The sequence below is a fragment of the Emydura macquarii genome, unplaced genomic scaffold (assembly GCF_026122565.2).
Source record: "Emydura macquarii macquarii isolate MOO-44397 ecotype Brisbane River unplaced genomic scaffold, CSIRO-AGI_Emac_v2 contig_3108, whole genome shotgun sequence".
In the NCBI taxonomy this organism is placed as follows: Eukaryota; Metazoa; Chordata; order Testudines; family Chelidae; genus Emydura; species Emydura macquarii.
Genome location: NW_027133245.1, coordinates 842294 through 863405, shown reverse-complemented (window position 1 = coordinate 863405; position 21112 = coordinate 842294). Strand labels below are relative to the sequence as shown.

At 43.1% G+C, this 21112-nt stretch overlaps 1 protein-coding gene across 4 annotated transcripts in view; it reads right to left on the bottom strand.

Annotated features, from left to right (window-relative positions):
* The window catches only part of EXOC1 (exocyst complex component 1), a 55689-nt gene extending 47922 nt beyond the window's left edge, over positions 1-7767 (bottom strand). For 3 of the 4 annotated variants that reach the window (XM_067530639.1, XM_067530640.1, XM_067530641.1), the window contains exon 1: positions 7553-7767. The gene's annotated coding sequence lies outside the window, so the exon portion shown is untranslated. The remainder of the gene's footprint in view (positions 1-7552) is intronic. The other variant, XM_067530642.1, reaches the window with a different exon arrangement.
* Between the last annotated feature and the right edge of the window lie 13345 nt (positions 7768-21112).

Genomic DNA, 21112 nt, shown 5'->3' with positions numbered 1-21112 from the left:
TATTCCTAAAATTGTGTCAAATTTGGGATGAGGTCTCAACACCACTTTATTTCTGTGTAATATTGTGTGAGGAGGGTTAGTGATGACAGCTTGGAGTTTGCGGAGCCTTCTAGCTGATGGAATAGCAACCAAAGAGGCCATCCTGAAAATAAAGCAGTATAAAGAGAATTGAGACAAAGGCTCAAAAAGGGGGCTCCATGAGGTTTGTAAAGAAAAATATTAAGATCCCATAACAGAAAACCTAACTAAAAGAAGGTGGAAGGGAGATACGATTGCTCTCTATAAATACATCAGAGGGATAAATACCAGGGAGAGGGAGGAGTTAAATTCAGCACCAATGTGGATACAAGAACAAATAGATATAAACTGGCCACCAGGAAGTTTAGACTTGAAATTAGATGAAGGCTTCTAACCATCAGGGAAGTGAAGTTCTGGAACAGCTTTCCAAGGTGAACAGTGGGGGCAAGAAACCTAGCTGGCTTCAAGACTGAGCTTGATAAATTTATGATGGAACAGCCTAATTTAAAAATTGACTGATCTTTGACTATTAGCGGTAAATATGCCCAACAGCCTGTGATGGGATGTTAGATGGGGTGGGTTCTGAGTTATTACAGAGAATTCTTTCTGGGTGACTGGCTGGTGAGTCTTGCCCACATGCTCCAGGTTTAACTGATCGCCATATTTGGGATCAGGAAAGAATTTTGCCCCAGGGTGGATTGGCATAGGCCCTGGGGGCTTTTCGTCTTCATCTGCAGCATGGGGCACGGGTCACTTGATGGTGGATTCTCTGTGCCTTGAAGTCTTTAAATCATTATTTGAGGACTTCAGTAACTCAGTCTTAGGTTAGGGATCTATTACAGGAGTAGGTGCATGAAGTTCTGTGGCCTGTGATGTGCAGGAGGTCAGACTAGATGATCATATTGGTCCCTTCTGACCTTAGAGTCTATGAGAACTTTCTTTAATTGGTAAGTATGTAGTAACCCTTTTAAAAATCTGAATAGACTGGAGAGAAAACTGAACATCATTGAATCAGCTACGTGTGGGGGTTAGCATGCCAAATTTGCTAGAAGGAAAACCTTAATGGAATCAAAAGAAAGTCCAGGGTGTTTCAAATGCAGAATATAATCAAGGATTTTAGATAGGGACTTTCAATAGGTCAAGGTTGTGCTGGGCTGGCCAAACTGAAAATCTTTTTTATTTAGAGGAATAAGTTTTCCTCATGAAGGAATAGGAAGCAATAGGATTTTGTGACGTTGTAGCAAACTGTCTATCAGTAGCATTCAACCAGCCAACATCCAGTCTATCAAATGCAATGATTTTGGGTCTGGATGAAGTATTTGATGTTGGGTCTGAGATACTATGTCTGGGCAGTCTGGAGATGCTATCAGAGGCGAAACAGATATTCTAAGGAGATCTGTTAACCAGAATTATCATAACCAATATGGAGCTATCAGGATCATTATAGCTGCATCCGGTCTGATTTGCCATACCCGCCTGAGCATCCGAGTAATCTGCAGAAATCCATACAGGACCTTGATCACCTGGGACAAAGAAGAATTCCAGGCTTATGCCTCCCTTGGAGCAAGCCTAGACACAGTGTGTTCTCTTTTGTGGCAAACAGGTACATAATGGGATTTTTCCACTCGTGAAATATTGATTTGATGATGGAGCTCGTCAGAGACCACATGGCTGGTGATGGATTGTCCATTTAGGAAGTCCACTAGATAGTTGCTGTCACTTGGAAGATGAAGAGGAGGTAGGGGCTGTCCCATTTTGTTAGTACCATAATCATAATTTGAGGGCCTCCTGGCACAGGGGGCAATCAATAGGCAACTCTGATTGTTAACACATCTGCAATGTATTACCTAGTCTGAAAACCTGCATGGTGGAATTCTTTAGAACTGGTAGGAATATTATGCAAGTTTGATTGCTCATAATTCTAGGAGGTTTATATGTTTATTCGTGTCCTTTTGGGACCAAGTTCTTCGTATCTAAAAGTTGCCCACATATTTATTTCAACCTGTTCCTGATGCATCTATGATCAGTGTCTTTGTAGGAAATCCATTCCTTTAAGGACTAAAGTTTGTCATATTGACTATTCAAGAAGGTACAACTTCAACCGAGTATCCCAGGATTTTCTTCTCCTGGTCCAAAGAGAATGGCACACTGAGCAGAGGGGTGACACAGGGCTCTATGGCAGCATCTAAGCTGACAGAGTCTGCTGCAAGATGGGCATGGTTTGAAGTCCAAGGGCTTTGCATCTGCCATTTTAAGCTTGAAGCATTGTCACAAAGAATCAAGGCAAAAAAAAATTTTTTTTTAATCTTTTTTGGGAGGAATAAAATAAAATTAAGAAGAGAATATGTTGGGAATTAACAATAGCTAACCAACTAGAAGACAGAGAATTATGCTAAGGAGTAGTGGATGCACACTGCTTGTTCCATTTTGCTGCCACAGATGGTAAATGGAACTGAGGGATGATTGCAGCCACTCTGCCCTCTATACCCTCAGGTGATGGGGCATGAGGGCATATACAGTGCAGGCCTGGCTGAAGGGACACCTCTTTTCAAAGATCCCAATGTTGCGCACATGCGGTGTGCGCACACCTAGACTAAGATCCACACAGATACACATTCAAAGAACAAATATTTTATTTGCTGTCTAATTCTCCTCCTGATCAAGGAAAGAACTTTAATTTTCCAGTGACGAAAGACACGAGATACACGCATTTCAAACAATTTTGAATGGTCCAACCACATAACTTCTGAAGACAGCCAAAAGTGAGAGAGAGCATATGGGTGAGTGAGGGGAAAATGAAATAAAAATCTTATATAATATAAGTAGCCATTCTGCACTATTACACATCTGATTGCTGCAAACAAGTTTGCTTCTCATTAATTATTTTTTTAAACCACACAAATATTAATAGCTTTTATTGTTGAATGTTCACGAACACTAGTGTATTGCTTTTGTAGGTGATGCCACTAGACAATTAAGTAGTGTATTAAAAAAAACCAGTATTTTTACTTCTAGTGCTTGTTGTGGGCTTTGACCCAGAATTCAAATGATCCAGAAATTCATATAGCTCATCTCATCAATGTGACAATATCTGAGTCTTTCATCAGCTCCAACCACACATCTCAGAACGGACAGGAAATTGCTACTGGATCTCAGAGACAGTTTAAATTGTTGCCTAATGCCAAGCTGAAGGTAATCTTCATTACAGTCCCAGCCACTGCCTTCACTCCAAAATTCAGCCTGCATTCAGCTACCACAGTTATGCAGTACTGATATTATGCGATATTTATAGTTGTCAATGAAATGCTGGATACCTTCATGGTACTGCAAGATTATGAGCGCCCCTTCAAAAATCCCGCACCTAAAAACAAATTCCTGGATTTTGAGAGAAATTGAAAAACTAACTACTGTGTCTAAGGAGAGGAGTTGTGAACCACTTTCTTCATATTAGAATTTTAGGCAACCCTTTAGATATGCTAGGTCTAGGCCATTAAGTGCCTTGAAGATTGAGTGCCTGGAACTTGACTCAGTATTATATGGGAAGCCAGTAGGAAAGATATAATATTCATTCTACTTAACCTCTCTGCAATTTTTGATGCGGTTCACCATAAAGTGCTGTTAATCTGACATAGTTGAAGGAGACAATGTAGCACTACAACGCGGGCAATGTTACCACTCTTTCCATTGGTCCACTGGCTCCCCTTCCTCTAGCATAACAAACAAACTGCTCCTTTTTACTTTCAAGGCTCTTCACAGTCAGCCACCACCCTGCCTATTTTTCCATTTGCTATCGATGCTCACCTCCAATTGGCCCATGGTGCCAGCCTCCATAACTCACTTCTTACATTTTCAAATAAGCATCTTTGTGCTTTCTCCCACACTGCCCTCATACTTGGGTAGGGCTTACTATAAACGTTCACAAAGCTACCCCGTTATCTTCCTTCCAATCCCTCCTGAAAACTCCCCCTTGCTACGATGCCAAAAAAAACCCCACAAATGAACAAGATGCTTGTGTGCTGTAACCACTGCCTATGACCAATATTGTCTCCTTGTCCTCCATCTGTCTGCATCCATATGTTGTCTCATCTTGTATTTAGACTATAAACTCCTCAGACTGTCTTTTTGTACTGTGTCTGTACAGCATCTAGCACAATAGATCCTCATCCATGACTCTGGCTTGTAGGCACTACAGTGACAAAGGTCAATAACAATCTTCAATACACTAATCATTCCTCTCTAACGGTGCCTAATGTAGCAATCAGCAGCTGCTTCTCTTCTATAACCATCTTATCTGAACAGTCTTGTTAGGAGCTGTCCTCCTTCTCTACTTCAATATGTATGTCTAGTGAGATGCCATAGACTCCATTGCCAGCACCACACAGATTAATCCCAGATATATATCTTCATTTTCCACAGACACAATCAATGCTGCCAGAAGGATGCGTACACAAGCTTCTGAATGAAGAAAAGATGACAAACTCAATTTAGGCAAAACCAAAGTAATACTGATCAGAAAGGGGGAACTGCTTTGAGGTAATAACAGAGACATCTTCCCCTTCTTCTGAAGTTTGACCCTGCCTCTGTTCCCTTCTCTTCAAAATGGTGCAAAAACCTTGACTCCTCCTAGACTCTTCACTAGATCTAGACGCCCAGTGGCAAAATAATCCACCTTCGTCTGGCTAAGAAGTGGGAGCCCCTCCTTCTGGATAAGGATTTGACCACAAGAATCCACAAGTTTATCACCTCCAAAATGATTAATGCCACTCTGTATCTGAGGCTAGAAATGGAAGTAAAACAGACTCTCCAGCTTGTGCAGAATGTAGTAGCCTCTCTCTTCAACCAAATGTGACCATGGTGAGTACATTAACTCTGAACCAATCTTTCCACTGGCTTTACAGTCCAACTTCTATTACCAGTTCAAAGCCTTAGTCCTAATCTTCAAAGCCATCAATGGGTCAGGAATACTCTACTATATCAAACATCTCAACTCTATATACGGACCACCAGAACAGCTGTGTTTTTCTGGGACAGTGCATCTGACAATGGCTAAAATTAAGTATGAGAAAGCTGGAGATGAAGCATTTTTTGGCTGAGTAACAAGCTTTTAGGGGAGTTGAATTGGAAGGGACCTCACTCCTGAGTCACTGAGTCAAACCCTCTGCTATCACAGGCAACCCCAGCATATACTCCCATTCATAAATTTATCAAGCTCCATCTTAAAACTAGTTAGGTTGTTTGCACCCATTACTCCTATTGGGAAGCTGTTCCAGAACCTCACTCCTCTAATGGTAATAAAAGATTTCTAACTTTACAACCTACATTTATTCATGGCCAGTTTATATCTATATGTCAGGGGTGGCCAAACTTACTGATCCTCTGAGTCGCATTCAACAATCTTCAGAAGTTCAAGAGCCGGGGCATGCCTGCCAGGCTTCAGGGCTTCAGCCCTGTGGTGGAGCTTCTGCCCCCCAAAGCGTGCCTGCCAAAGCCCTGAGCCCCAGCAGGCACCTCCCACAGGGCAGAAGCCTCAAGATGCCCCTGTCCCTGCAGGGCTGAAGATCCAGCAGGCGCACCCTATGAGGCAGAAGCCCTGAGCTCCAGCTGGTGCCTCTCAAGGGGCAGAAGCCTCTAGCCCTACCACCCCACTGCAGGCAGAAGCCCCCATCTCCCTACCCCAGTCTGGTAGGCTGAGTATGGGGCGGGGGCATATGGGACTCCATGAGCCACACCTGAACTGTAAAAGAGCCACACGCAGCTCCTGAACCACAGTTTGGCCACTCCTGCTATATATCCTTGCACCAACATTGTCCTTTCTCTTAAATAGCTTTTCTCCCTCCCTGGTTCTTCCCTTGATATATTTAGACAGAACAATCATATCCCCCTCTCAGCCTTCATCTTGGTACATTAAACAAGCCAGCTTTTTAAGTCTCCTAAAATTCCTCTGAAACTGAGACCAATCCAGAATTTGATAAAGCCTTCCTAAAATAACTAGAAGCCTCCTATGATGAAAAGATGACTACATGAAGACAAGTAGGGCATCACCTCATATATCTAATTTATTGGGGAAGTACTTAGACACCACAACAACAAAAGCTACAAGGCAAACATTTGTAGTACTTCTGCTGGTCTGGAAGCCTTCAAGTAAGTTAGCATATGTCCACGCTACAAGTGCTATAGTGGCACAGCTACGGTGCTGCAGCATTGTAGCATAGACACTTGTTACAGCAACTGAAGGGTTTTTTTTGTCTCTGTAGTAAATCCACCCCCTCAAGAGGTAGTAACTAGGTCAATGAAATAATTCTTCCATTAACCTAGTGGCACTTATACCAGGGCTGAGGTCAGCTTAACTCTCTCTCTCAGGTGTCAATATTTCAAACCCATACATAACACAGGTAGGTCATAGGTCAACCTAAGTTTTAGGTATAGATCAAGGTCTTGTCTACACTTACCTGTGAGATTCAGCAGCAGCTGACGGGAGTTACACAGGTTTGTTGCATACTTTGCATAACTCCCCTCAACTGCTGAGCTTCTCTTCTGCACTCCATCTTCACTATGCTGTGCTACTTATGTAGCTGGTCTTAATACCTCGATTTCTGGATCTACTGAAGGGGTCTGCACTGACCGCTCAGTCATCCAGATAAATCGATCTGAGCGTAGCCCTAGCCCAAGTCTTAGTTGTGTTTAGGTTCCATGCATCAAGGGTTCTGTTCGTCTCTGAAACATCAGCTTTGTCTGCAACATATGCAGAAGAGTATATAAAATGTAAAATCAACAGCCTGTTCCTGACTATTAATTTCGCCCTACCCTGACAACTACATATGTTGAACTCCCATGGTGAATGTCCTGTTCTTGACACTGAGCAGGTAGCAGGATCCGTCCCAACCCCAGCACAAACAGGGTTCCCCCCCCGAGGCTGCAATGTGAGTAGTGAAGTCCTGTCTCCACTCAGAGAAACACGGGCAACAGACAGTCCAGTCCACTTAAGAGAAACATTCAGCCACGTCAGTATCCTGCGGGCCCGGGACCCCGCTGGCTTTACCACCCTTTCCTTACGTATGTTTCCCTTGTTGCTGCGGGAAGCGCAATGGTGGGCAGCTACGAGGCGGACTGGGCAGCCCGATGTCAGACTGGCCCGACGGGGACCGCGCCATGGCCTCCACCGCCGGGCAGTACAGGGGGCACCTGCAACAGCCGCGACCAGGCGCCCGCAGGCAACGACGGGCTTCGCTCGCGGTATCCGGCCGCGGTCAGGGCCTGTGAGCGCCCTGACCCCACGGGGGAGGGAGGGGAACAAAACCGCGCTGAGAGCTGGGCCAGGAGCCTGGCGGCCGTGGAGCCATGGGGGGGGAAGGGGAATCGCCACGCCGGAGCGAGGAGTCAGACACGGCGCCGCCGGGCCGGGGACTGGGCAGCATCCCCTCACCACGCAGGAGGCGGAGGCTGCCCGGAGCCGGAGCTAGAGCCCGGGGCGGGGCCCAGGCCCGGGCCCGGTCTCCGAGCAGATACGGGCTGGCCGGAGCCGACTCCCCCTTACCGCGGGGCCCGGGCGGGTCGGCGGGCAGGCGGGCGCAGGGGCTGGGCTGGGCTGTGGCGTGTCTCCTTCTTCAGGCGAAGCGGCTCCGCCTCCGGCCCATCTGCCGCCGCTTCTTGCAACTACCCGGCCCGTCACTGCCGTAAGCAACTCGGAAGAAGAACCGCGGCAGCTTCCTCCTCCTCCTCCTCCCGTGACGTGACGTGACGTAACACAGGCCGCCACAGCCCGGAAACCGACTCAGCCGAGAGGGAGGCTTGCCGCGCTCGCGGCTGGGCAGAGCGTCCCCTCTCAGCGAGGCAAAAGCCCAATCACCGCCGTTCTTTGCAAGGAACTGGGCGTGGGGGCGAAGGAGCGAGCCAATAGGGGCCCTGGCAGGCCGGAGGGGGGGGGGGGCGTGGGCTGACCCACGAGGGGTCACCTGGGGCTAGGGCACAGCTGGAGCTCACCTGGGACGGTAGGAGGCAGCGTGGGGCTAGGGGAAGGGGACCTGACTTCTGCATGGGGTGGGGGGAACTAAACTGGGGTTACAGGATCATCAGGGCCGGGCCAAGCCACCGTCGGCCAGTGGGGCATCTGTAAGCAACACTGTTGCTTTTTACAGAATTTATGTTTTAAAACTTAAGTTTCTAGCCCTTTTGCTCACTGGAAGCCCTTTGGCACGGGACACTGGAGTGGCTGCCATCTCTGGAGCCTGCCTGCAGGCCGACACTATCATCACCCTCAGAAAGGAAAACTGACCCCTTTATCTCACTGGAGGGTTAGCTCTGAGTCATAACAGCAAGTTAAATATTATTACCAGTGTTCTGTATGCCGCACTATTAGTATACTAGCTGATTTACCTGCAAATATAAAGACAAAGTCCCTGCCCCCAAGAGTTTGCCACCAAGTAGACAAAATACCACTGGGGGATGTAACATAGGATGCAACAAAAGCAAAGTTGATTGCACGTTGACTTGTATGATGTCTGTTTGAATATCATCAGTTGGCTTCATGATGGCAAGTTGAGAGATTTTATACCTTCTGGAAGATGTGTTTTTGAAGTAACAATGTTAATTAATTAACTGCTGATAACTTAAATAAAACATCCACCTAGGCTGGTATTGTAAGTGGAATTTGGGAGTATGAACAGGGCTTGAATATCACTTCCCTTTCTCATATTTGGTGATTTCCTCAGAAGCAAAGTGAAAGTTTGAACAACTAAATTTCAATACAATTGATAAATGGTGAAATGTAAAACTAAGCAACACAGAGTTGTTAGAAACAGCAGTATCTGATCAAGTCTGGACTTTTCCTAGGCTTTTCAGCCCTTGGCCTTTTGGCACAGTTCTAAGTGCAGCATGTATTACCTATAAACCTAATTAGCCTGTGCTATTATAAACTGAGGTAATTTTAGGTAAATTGCATGTGAAAAACATATTGCACAACTTCTCTGTAGAGTTGATCTGAAAATTGGGTTAATATAATACTTATAATGCACAGTATGACATAGGTTTTTAACATGAAACTGCCTAAAAACACAGGGTGGATAATGCACTTCTATCACCTTATAAGGGTCTCGATTCACTTTACAAATATTAAGCCCCACAATCCCAGTTTCAGATAAGTAAGGGGAATAGGGTTCACATTACACATAACAGAAAAGCAGAGGTATCATCTGGGGTTGAATGCAGAAGTTATTTAACAGCACTTTGCAACACTACACAACAGTTTAGGACAGGAAGTGAAGAAGAGTTCCATATCCCATTAAAACTGCAAGGGAATTACTTGAGTTGGAATTTGGTCAGTACTTCAGCTACTACTTAATAACCCGTTTTTTGCAAAAAGTACCATAGTAATAATATAAGTGTTCAGGACATTGGCTATTCACCTAATCTGAAAGCATCTCCAGCACTCACTGTACTCTAACACTAGTACTAATTCAGGGGACAATGTGACACAGTATCACTAACACCTGGAACATCTAGGATTTGGGTTTTGGCCTTTCAAAGACAGACTCAAGCATGCATAGCTAATTAGATCTGACAGGATCACAGCTCACAGTTGTATAATGAGAGATGATGTCCAAATTCTGCTTCAGACACTTGCATGCAACACCCATAGCCTTTCATGAGGCAATTGCAATTTGATCTGTACTGTGAGTGAGCTTCTCTACATGGTCAATAAACCTCATTCACATTTAGCACTGGTTGCATAAATTATCATCACAGCTATGCAAGTCTCTCATTTATGAAGAGTTGAGATATGACTGAGATTCTTCCAAGTCACTGGGAGTGAATAGTTTTAAATAATGCATTACTTCTGTCACTGCACGAAAGGTCCAGCTACAGAGATATATGATGAGACTATGACTAGTAAACAGCAGTAAATATTTTGTGCTGAGCTTTAAGTACCTCGAGACTTATTCTTATAATGGTTTAATTGTCAATACATGTGGACATTGTAAAACTACAACCCTCATCATTCGTACAGTGTTTTGTTAATCGACTGAAACATACTGAAGCAGTATCAAGGGATATGCTTCTAGGTGGATATATCTTACGTTTGTAACTCAAAATAATATACTGTGTACATCTTCTATAATGTATCATTCATGAGGGGCAAGGTTAAAAGAGAATTTACAATCTGATAATTTCTCACTCTAACCACAAAATATAACTGTCTCTGGTAGGATCTATAACAGACTGGCCAAAGTGCCTGTAAAAGATTGAATAGAATTTGCATGCAGCTTCAGTAGGATATTACTCATATAATCATTATTTTTAATTCCCAGTTTTTCTAAATTCAGACTCTTAATTCTATTCTCACAGCAAAATCTAATCAACCACCTCCAGAATGTGTTAATGCACAGGGTTACAGATTTTAACACAAAAACACGATGAGAGTCTCTTTCAAAGCATGCCCAACACTTTTACCTCTCCACCCATGCTCTCATTCCACAGGTGGACCGAGGGGTCCTTACATCTTGCAATACCAATTTTAACTCTGCCCCTGGTGATCATATGTTCTTTAATGACACAGTACAACCTTCAATTTATGTTGGGAGAAGATAGGAGGAAGTCTTTTATTTGTATTGTGAAATTGTGTGGAGGGGAGTATTCACATGATAGGAAGAAAAGTAGTAAGGGGGAGAGCCTTGAACCATACTGAGAGAGTAGGTGGGATGAAATAAATCTGATCTCATGTGCAATGGGGAACAAGAACCTGAAATAAGATTGGTGAGAGCAACTTGGACTCTTCCATTGTTCAGTTCACTTCAAATGTGATAGAAATATTCTACCTCAATCCAAGACTCACACTATCCGATTTATCCCACTATTTCTTTGTGGATTTTAGAGGGGAGAATGGCAATATCAGGTTTACCATGGAAACTCCGTTGCAACCTTAACTATGGAATAGCTGGTGCAACTCCATATTAGTTTAATTTAAAATACAAAGAGAGTTTAGTTACCAGAGAGCAAAAAATACATAAGATCATTTTGAACACAAAAGGAAAACATCATCTAATAGTTTTCTGTCTTTGTTCCCTTCAAAATTTCTAGAAAAATCCTCCTTCTACTGAGTTGATGACAAATTTCATCCTAAAAACATTTTATATAAAAAATAAGGAGTTGAAATTATAACCTCTGCTATAATTTTTCCAATGCAACCTTAACTGTAGAATCACTAGCATTTTGCTATAACATGTTTGAAAGTTAATGGGAAGAGAGGGATTAAAACTTCGAGCACATTGGTGTATATATTTACTTTCAATGTCTTATCTAATTGACATAATCATGTACTGCCATTACTGAACAATAAACACACCAAAAGAATGGGTGGGAATTATTCCAAGTTCATAAATCAAATAGCATTATTGCTGGGGGGGAGGGGAAGGGAGAGATGTGGGAGGAGCCATGAGGTTCACCTTTGAGGATTTCCTACAATTTTTTTTCTCAAGGACTGAAGGGGAAGGGAACCCAAAATCCCATGGACACTTGACTCCTCCACACTGCGTCTCTAACATCCCTTTTCCCCTGGCAGTACAGCTCCTGTAGGTGCAATATTGCTACTGGCCAGACCACACCATTGCAACCTCCCACCCCATCCTGGTCTCCCACACACAGAGATATCCCCTGGGAGCCCTGAAATCCTGAGGAGTCCAATCCTCAAGGGGAATCCACATTAGGTTTACTGTGGGGATAGCCAATGGGGAAAAGAGGACGGTATTGGGCAATGACATAGCATGAGCACTTTTCACTCACCAAAGGAGGAGAGGATTTGGTCCAAAGGGAATGAATTTTGTTGTTTTACATAATGGTGAAGTTACTTTGGCAATCCCAATGCCATTCTGAAATCATTATGATTTTCATTGTGTTGACGTTGTACTTTGACAACTCTATCTATGGTGTTTTAGGAATACATAGACCACCTCCTCTCCTATTTGCAATCCCATAAGATCACTGTTTAACTGCAGCAGTTTCTTGTGTGTAGGGACGCTGCTTCAGTATGTGAGATGCAAAGAGATATAATCCATATTGAAAATAGACACTACATTAGCTCTTTGTATGCCAGTATTTTCAGTGTGTAATTAAAGAGACAAATTAATTAAGGTTTTAAGGTGCTAAATTTGACCTATATGACCTTAATGTCAGATGGGAAAAATCTTCTCGATTCTAAAAATGTAATTTCATTTGCTTGTCTTTTAAAGGTGCCGCTCCATCACTTGGACATGAAAGGAAAAACACAATATAAATCCAATTATATTGGATCTACAAAAATAGGTTGCACTCATGTTACTGGGAGCAGAATTTGGCCCAATAATTTGTCTTGTCTTTACTGGCTAACAGCACTCAGATCTATTCTGGTACTGTGCACCACACTATTTTTCTATTTAATGTACTATTTAAATGCCTGGGTTTTGTTCCATGAAAATAATAAAGGCAGGCAGGCACAGGATGGAAATCAATATTTGCTGAATGGAAAAGGACTGAATTGGTAGTGGGAAATACTGTTTCTAGTTCCTAAGGTGTATTACAAACTGTGTCAAATTAGAAACAAACACTTGTGGCCCAATCCTGTTTTCACGGAAAACAGTGGCAAAACTTTAATTGACTTCAGTGGGAACAGAACTGGGGCATTAAAAAGTTACTTGACATTGTCCCTTAAGATATTTTTAAATATATGGAGAAGATTCTTAGATGCTGTAAATTAGCACAGCTCCACAGACTTCTGTGGAACTACATCAATTTATATAATTTGAAGATCTGGCCCTGTATAAACTTCTTGTTGATATTTAAAGTTTGTCTGTGTCGAAGTGAATAGACGGAGGAGAGATAAAATATGCTATAAATTGTTACATTTTTTAAAAGTGTGCAAAAGTCCTTTAATCTTGTGTAGGTATGCTTTCCCATGTAGTCTCAGTTCTAATGTTAGTTCAAAAGTTAAAAAAAGAACACTTCTCATGACAACAAATAAATAAAATAATAATAATTTTTTAAAATGGTGGCAGAATCCTTTCCTCCTCTTTATTTCCCATGCATCAGAGTGAACCTCTCTTGTCCACTGTCTCTTGTTTTACATCTGTCTATTGCTATAGAATTCTTATACCTTCCTCTAAAGCAGCTGATACTGGCTACTGTCAGAGACTGGACATAATGGACCTTAATATAAGTGGGGGAATGGTCCCGCTATTGTGGGGAACTTTCCTGGCTCATACACTACCCCAGTGGATTTGGCTAGCAAAACGATCTGATTCCTTGCTCCCACTCCCTTCACCCAGAGGCCTGCCTGACCTCGAGGGCTCCCCTTCCACTCTCCTGTGTAGTGGAGTTCCCATAACCCCAGCAAGGCTGGGCCCAGGATTCCTGGGAGGCTTGACCCCCCAATCTTGTCATGGTCACTTAGGGCAGAGGCTTAGGTGTCCCCACTCCAGGATACTAACTCTGCACTGGACACTTCCCTGACCCACTGATCACTGCATACAATTCAAAGCAGATACAATTTATTAAACAACAATCAATTTAAAAAATAAAGACAAGAGGAGAAATGTTAAAGGAAAACACATAAGGCTGCCCCCTGGCTCTACACATAGCGTATCTGGGGCATAAGGGACGTTGTTTACAGTCTGTTTCTCACACGTCGCAGGCCTCCTACCTGGCTGCACGGCAGGGATGCAGAGAGTCAGGCACATGCTCTGGAAGTGGCCACACGCCCCCAGGCTCTAGGGAACAGGGCCCTTCTCCCCAAAGTCTCCCTTGCCCAGTGTCTGGGTCACAATCCCCTCCGAGGCCTCTTGGCTGGTGGCGTCTCCCTGCAGCAAGTCTCTGTCCAGGGTCCCCCTCGCTTTTCCCATCTGCTCACTGCACCTGGCCCCAGCCAGCCAGCCCCAGCCCCAGCTCCAGCCCCACACTGCTTTACTGCAGCTCTGCTCTCTGGGATACTCTTCGGGCCCCTCTATTTCTGCTGCTGTGGGTCAGCTCAGCTCGGCTCTTTGAGCTTCTTCTCTGGCCTCTGCACCCAGCTCCAGACGGCTCCAGCTCCGCTCTGTTCAGCTTGGCTCTCTGGCGGCTCCTCTGGTTTTGGTGCTGTGGCCCTGATCAGCTCAGCTCAGCTCCCTGGCCTTCTTCTTTGTCTCCCAGCCACTGGCTGCTTTGTCCTTAGCTCGACTGGCTCTCTGCCCAGGCAGGCACAGGCAGATAGCTGCAGCTCACAGGGAGGATGGGATCCACCCCCTGTCCTCCTGGCTCCCGCATTGGCTTGCCCGCCGTGTCAATCAGGTGACCTGAGTTGGCCTCTCCCCACAGGCCCTGAGGGCTGTCTATTTCAGGGTCCTACTTCCTCAAGAGATGCCAACCAAAAAGACCCACCAAATTTCAGGAAGGGGCTAATAGACCCCTTACATTGAGTATGGCAATTCCTATGTTCCAAGGGTTGACCAGATGGGATAGGGTAACCAGATAGCAAATGTGAAAAATCAGGACGGGGTTGGGGGTAATAGGCTTCTATGCAAGACAAAGCCCCGAATATCCGGATTATCCCTATAAAATAGGGACATCTGGTCCCCTAAGGTGGAGTTCAAGGCACTAACTCTCGCCTCATTTTGGGAAGCAATGTTTTTCTCCTTTGAACTCCTTTCTATTCTCTTTCACCACTAAAAGCCTTTTATAAGAATAATATAAATGCCTTTCTGTACATCAGCTACTCTGAGGAATTCCCATTACAAGTGTCTGTCACTTCTGTCTCCATGCCTATTAGATTTTGGAATAGTCTCACCAGAAATTAGTGGAAACACCAGCTGTCACGTTTTAAAATACACTATATGTCTAAAACACCAGAAAATGTACTCTAGGGAACAATTAGAGCATTAGCAGAGAAATAGGCTAGATGACCTGTCAAGTCTTTTCCATTTATAATTTATCTGATTTTATATCTCCATGGCATAATGGTGTTCTACTAACCTGAGAGTGATAGTCGCCTACATCTCAGAACACAGAGCTTTCACAGTGCCACTAGATCAGCCTGACAATACAGAGTGTCCCATTTTTTGGTGCCTCATCTAAAGCCCAATGAAGTAAATAGGAGTCTTTACACTGATTTCAATGAGCCTTAGATAAGGCCCCCAGGGTTTTTATTTTATTTTTATTTAATTTTTTAATCATTGTTAATTTTAAAGAAATGTAAATGGAAACTTCCCATTTTTCTCACCTTTCCTCTTTTTCGATCTGATCATTCAGTTAGGGATGGATGAGGTATATACTTTTATCGAGCAAATTACATGCCAAACAGGTTTTTATTCCATGTATTCCACATACAATACAAGCTTCTTTATCTTTTCATATAATCAGAGTGAAGGTATACAGTACAATGATTAAAGATATAAACAGTTCATCCAAGTGCATTAAGTATCTTTGAAAAGTATATACAAATTTAGCTAGCATTATATCTAATCAGTTTCCAGCACAATGCAGAAAATCATTGATCAGAAATTCAGTTACCCGTACGTATCTTCAAAAGGAATGTCATGGAGTATTTATTATTAAGTGTTTAATCCTTTTTGGTTGACTACAGTCTTAATGATGGGAATTTGCCGACCCAGACAACATCTCCTTCTACCTATAAAGTACAGAGTTTGTGAGTATTCTGGAAAATATGACCTATACCATAACACACAGTCCAAAAAAGACAACAAATCACATGTAACAACTGCCTTAATTTCTGGCTATTAAAGATGGTTTTGTACAGCTTAGGTGGTGGGCAAATTAGCTCATAATGGTATAAGATATAAAATACTTCATTTAGATTATCCCAATGGCATTTAGATTCTGAAAGTATCAACATAGTTTTATAAACTGTATTTATAAATACAGTGTTCCTTCTCTGTAAAGCTGTGTACAGCTAGATACCTAATATAAGGAGAAAGCTTGTAATGGATTTCAGTGGCTCACATATGACCTAGAATCATGGTGATTTACAGTACTTTAAAGTTAAAGGGTACCCTTATAACAAAGATTCATGTTAAAAGAAGTGTTGTATACAACATACATCTTGGATTGTTGAATTAAGTATGTACTTAGCATATAGTCAAAGAGTTGGACTTCATATCAGTTAGGAAGGTGGGAAATATTTTAAAAAGTAAAATAAAAAGCTGTACATTTTATATAATCTGTTATAAATAGTTATTCTTTTATTTGATTTTGTTCCACTTGATTAAAATATGCACTTATATAGGTTTATTCAATCCAGGGATCTCAAAGGGCTTAAAGATATTAATGAAGTAAGCCTCACAGCATCCCTGTATTACTATTCCCATTTTACAGATAAGGTATACTGAGGCTCAGAGAGGTTAATTGGCCTCTCCAAGGTCACAAACCAAGTTAATGTCAGAACTGGGTATTATAAACCAGATCTCAGCTCCCAGTTCTGTGCCTTAACTTCAGGGTCATGCTTCTTCTCCTTTAGGGGTCAATCATGGGCCCTCATGTGCACCTCAGCAGGAGAATAAAGGCAACAGCCTCCTTATGCCTTGCATGAGCTACCTGAGCTTCTATAGGCAGTAGAGAAGAGCGGCCACTGGCAGGCAGCTACTCTACATCCCACCCAGTGTATAGGGAGTGAGCAAGGAGGACTGTGAAGTGACTTCATCCCCACCAGTGCACTGGCTCGTGCACCAGATTCATCACAAAGGGGGAAGTAAATTGTGCTAGCAACAGACTGACCAAGTCTCCCGTCACATCAAGGAAACCTCCATTTATAACCAAAAAACTCCTGACTCACAATTTAATAATGTTATCTCCTGCAATGCAGGAAAGGGAACTTGGGGCAGTTGATTTGACAGTGCCAGGTCTGGGATGGAATGGGGTGTGGCATTGGGGACGAGAACCCTGCCCACTCACTGGGGCAAGAGAGCTTCTTCTGCTGCTGAAATGGAAGGTCATGAGTGCTGCCATCTTGGATCACACAGCTCAGCATTGAGCCGGTCCATTGGCTCACAACACATGAAACTAGAAGAGCAAGGCATGCTGGGGGGGAAGGGGTAGAGGTGCCTGACGCCTTCCCCAGCAGGGGACTCGGTGCTGGGCAGTGAGGGAGAAGGGGCTTGGATTGGGATGGGAGGAAGGGGCTGAAAGGAGAGTGAAAATGGGTTGACTCAGGCTCTGAAGGCCCTGAGAGTTGTGGGTGGCAGGCTGAGCTGGGTGGGGAGGGGCATTGATGGGCTGGGATCTCAGTTCATAGGGATGCTGAGATTTGGTCATTTTGGGATAGATCTCATGACAGGAATATTGGTACAGAGAAGCATGGCTTGTTCAGGAAGGAATGGTAGGGTAGAAAGGAAGGAGGTGTTGCATTACACATCAAAATATATACACTTCTTCTGAGGTACAGAAGGAGGTAAGAGGCAGATCAGTTAAAAATCTCTGGCTAAAGATAAAAAGGGAAAAAATAGGGGTGACCTCATGTTAGGGGTCTATCAGAGGCCACCAAATGAGAAAGAGAAAGTGGACAAAGCATTTCTAGAACAAATAATAGAAATATCCAAAACAAGACTGGTAATAATGTGGGGCTTGAACTATCCAGACTTCTGTTGAAAAAGTAATACAATACACACAATTTTCAATAAGTTCTTGGATATGTACTGGAGACAACTTTTTGTTCCAGAAAGTGGAGGAAGCCAGGAGGGCAGCCATTTTAGACTTGATTCTGACCAACAGGGAGGAATTGGTTGCAAATCTGAAAGTGGAAAAAAATTTGGGTGAAAGTGATCATGAAATGATAGATTGCAGGATTCTGAGAAAAGGAAGGAATGAGAGCAGCAGAATAAGGACAATGGACAGCAAAAAAGCAGAGTTTAACAAACTAAGAGAACTAGTAGGTAAGGTCCCATGGGAAGAAAATGTAAAGGAAAAAGGAGAACCCTGGGGATTATGGACTGTAACTTGACTGCCAGGTCCTCAGCTTGCCCAGCAAGGCCAACCCAGGACTTTGGTGACTGTTGAGCCATGGCCTGCTCACTAGGCATGCCGTCAAGTGAAACCCTCTGCAAAAGTTAATAACAAGAAGGCTGAGATGCTTAATGCCTATTTCGCTAGTCTTCACTAAAAAGGTTAATGGTGACCAGAGACTCAACACAATTAATATTAACAACCAGGGGGAAGGAACACAGGACACAATAGAAAAAGAACATGTTAAAGAATAGTTAGATAAGTTAGGTATATTCAGGTTGGCAGGACCTGATGAAATTCATTGTAGGGTACTTAAAAAACTAGCTGGCACAATTGTAGAACTGTTATCAGTTACCTTAGAGAATTCATGAAGAACGGGTGTGGTCCCAGAGGACTGGAGAAGGGCAAAAGCAGTAGATATCTTTTAAAAGGCGAAGAAAGAGGACCTGGGAAATTATAAACCAGTCAGCCTAACTTGATACCCAGAAAGATACTGGAACAAATTATTAAAGAATCAATTTGTAAGCACCTAGTTTGATAATAGGGTTATAAGGAATAACCAGCATAGATTTGTCAAGAACAAAACATGCCTAATCAATCTAATTTCCTTCTTTGAAAGAGTCACTGGTCTAGTGGTTAAAGGCAAAGCAGTAGCCATAATATATCTTGATTTTTAGTAGGGCTTTTAACACAGTCCCACTACATGACATTCTCCTAAGCAAACTAGGGAAATGTGGTCTGCATTAAATTGCTATAAAGTGGGTCCACCAATGATTGAAAGAGTAGTTATCAATGGTTTGTTGTCAAACTGGGGGGAACATGTCTAGTGGGATCCTGCAGGGGTCAGTCTTGGGTCAGGTACTATTCTATATTTTCATTAATGACTTGGATAATGGACTGGAGAGTATGATTATAAAATTTGAGGATGACACCAAGCTGGATGGGGTTGCTAGCACTTTGGAGGACAGAAGTAGAATTCAAAACAACCTGGACAAATCGTAGAATTGGTCTGAAATCAACAAGGTGAAATTCAATAAAGTGAAAAATACTACACCTAGGAAGGAAAAAATCAAAGACAAAACTACAAAATGAGGAATAACTGGCTAGGTTGTAGTACTGCTGAAAAGGATGTGGGGTTATAATAGATCACAAATTGAATATGAGTCAACAATGTGATGCAGCTGTGAAAAAGGCTAATATAATGATAGGGTGTATTAACAGGAATGTTATATTTTAGACACGGAAGATAATTGTCCCTATCTAATCAGCACTGTAATGATCTGGAGGATGGGGTAGATTGCACCCTCAGCAAGTTTGCGGACGACACTAAGCTGGGGGGAGTGGTAGATACCCTGCAAGGTAGGGATAGGATACAGAGTGACCTAAACAAACTGGAGGATTGGGCCAAAAGAAATCTAATGAGGTTCAACAAAGAAAAGTGCAGAGTCCTCCACTTAGGAAGGAAGAATCCCATGCACAGCTATAGACTGGAGACCGACGAACTGGGCAGCAGCTCTGCAGAAAGGGACCTGGGGGTAATGGTGGATAAAAAGCTGGATATGAGTCAGCAGTGTGCCCTGGTTGTCAAGAAGGCTAATGGCATATTGGGCTGCATTAGGAGGGGCATTGCCAGCAGGTCACGGGAAGTGATTATTCCCCTCTATTCGGCATTGGTGAGGCCGCATTTAGAATATTGTGTCCAGTTTTGGGCCCCCCACTACAAAAAGGATGTGGACAAGTTGGAGAGAGTGCAGCGGAGGGCAACAAAAATTATTAGGGGGCTGGAGCACAGGACTTATGAGGAGAGGCTGAGGGAACTGGGCTTGTTTAGTCTGCAAAAGAGAAGAGTGAGGGGGATTTGATAGCGGCCTTTAACTACCTGAAAGGGGGTTCCAGGGAGGATGGGGCTAGGCTGTTCTCAGTGGTGGCAGATGACAGAACAAGGAGCAATGATCTCAAGTTGCAGGGTGGGAGGTCTAGGTTGGACATTAGGAAAAAGTTTTTTACTAGGAGGGTGGTGAAGCACTGGAATAGGTTACCTAGGGAGGTGGTGGAATCTCCATCCTTAGAGGTTTTTAAGATGAGGCTTGACAAAGCCCTGGTTGGGATGATATAGCTGAGGTTAGTCCTGCTTTGAGCAGGGGGTTGGACTAGATGACCTCCTGAGGTCCCTTCCAACTCTAATATTCTATGATTCTATGATTCTATGATCTCAGATGGAGAACTGTCCATTTCTCAGTGTCAGATTTTAGGAAAGATATGGACAAGTTGGAGAGTGTCCCAAGGACAGCAACAAAAATGATAAAGGTTTAGAAAACCTACCTTTGAGGAAAGGTTTTTTTTAAAGGGCATGTTTAGTCTTGAGAAAAGAAGACTGAGGGGGGACCTGATATCAGTCTTCAAATATGTTAAGGGCTGTTATAATGAGGATGATGGTCAGTTGTTCTTCATGTCCCCTTAAGTAGAACAAGAAGCAATGGGCTTAATCTGCCACAAGGGAAATCTAGGTTACATATTAGGAAAAACTTTCTAACTTTAAGAGTATTTGAGCTCTGAAACAGACTTCCTAGGGAGTCTGGAATCTCCATCACTGGAGATTTTGAAGAAGAGATTGGACAAACACCTTTCAGGGATGGTCTAGGTTTCCTTGGTCCTGCCTCAATGCAGAGGGTGGACTTAGACCTCTTGAGGTTCCTTCCAGTCTGACATTTCTGTAATTCTATAATAGGGTTTGGGGGATTTCCTCCATCCTCAAGTCCCTTTTCCCCACCCGATCTTTTAAACCAGAAATTCTTTGGAGGCTGTGTGATGCTCTCAGAAAAGAGTCAGTTTTTGTAGTCTTCCCTATCCATATCTCAAAGGCTGTGTGCTTTGTAATGAAAATTTAATATAAAGATTTCTCACCGCCCCATATGTTTGCAAAAGGAGAATTAAAGTAAAAATAAAGAATTTAAAAAATTGAAATAAGCAACCTTATATATAGATTTAATTTGCTAAAACTTTAGCTCTTAGTTGGTGGGAAGAATCAGTGCATCCAGAGTGTAATTATTTTTATAGAATACAGATTTTATATAGTAGCCCTAGTCAGATTAAAGATCTCATCTTATACATTGGCAATAATATTTCTAAAGATGTGTCTGAT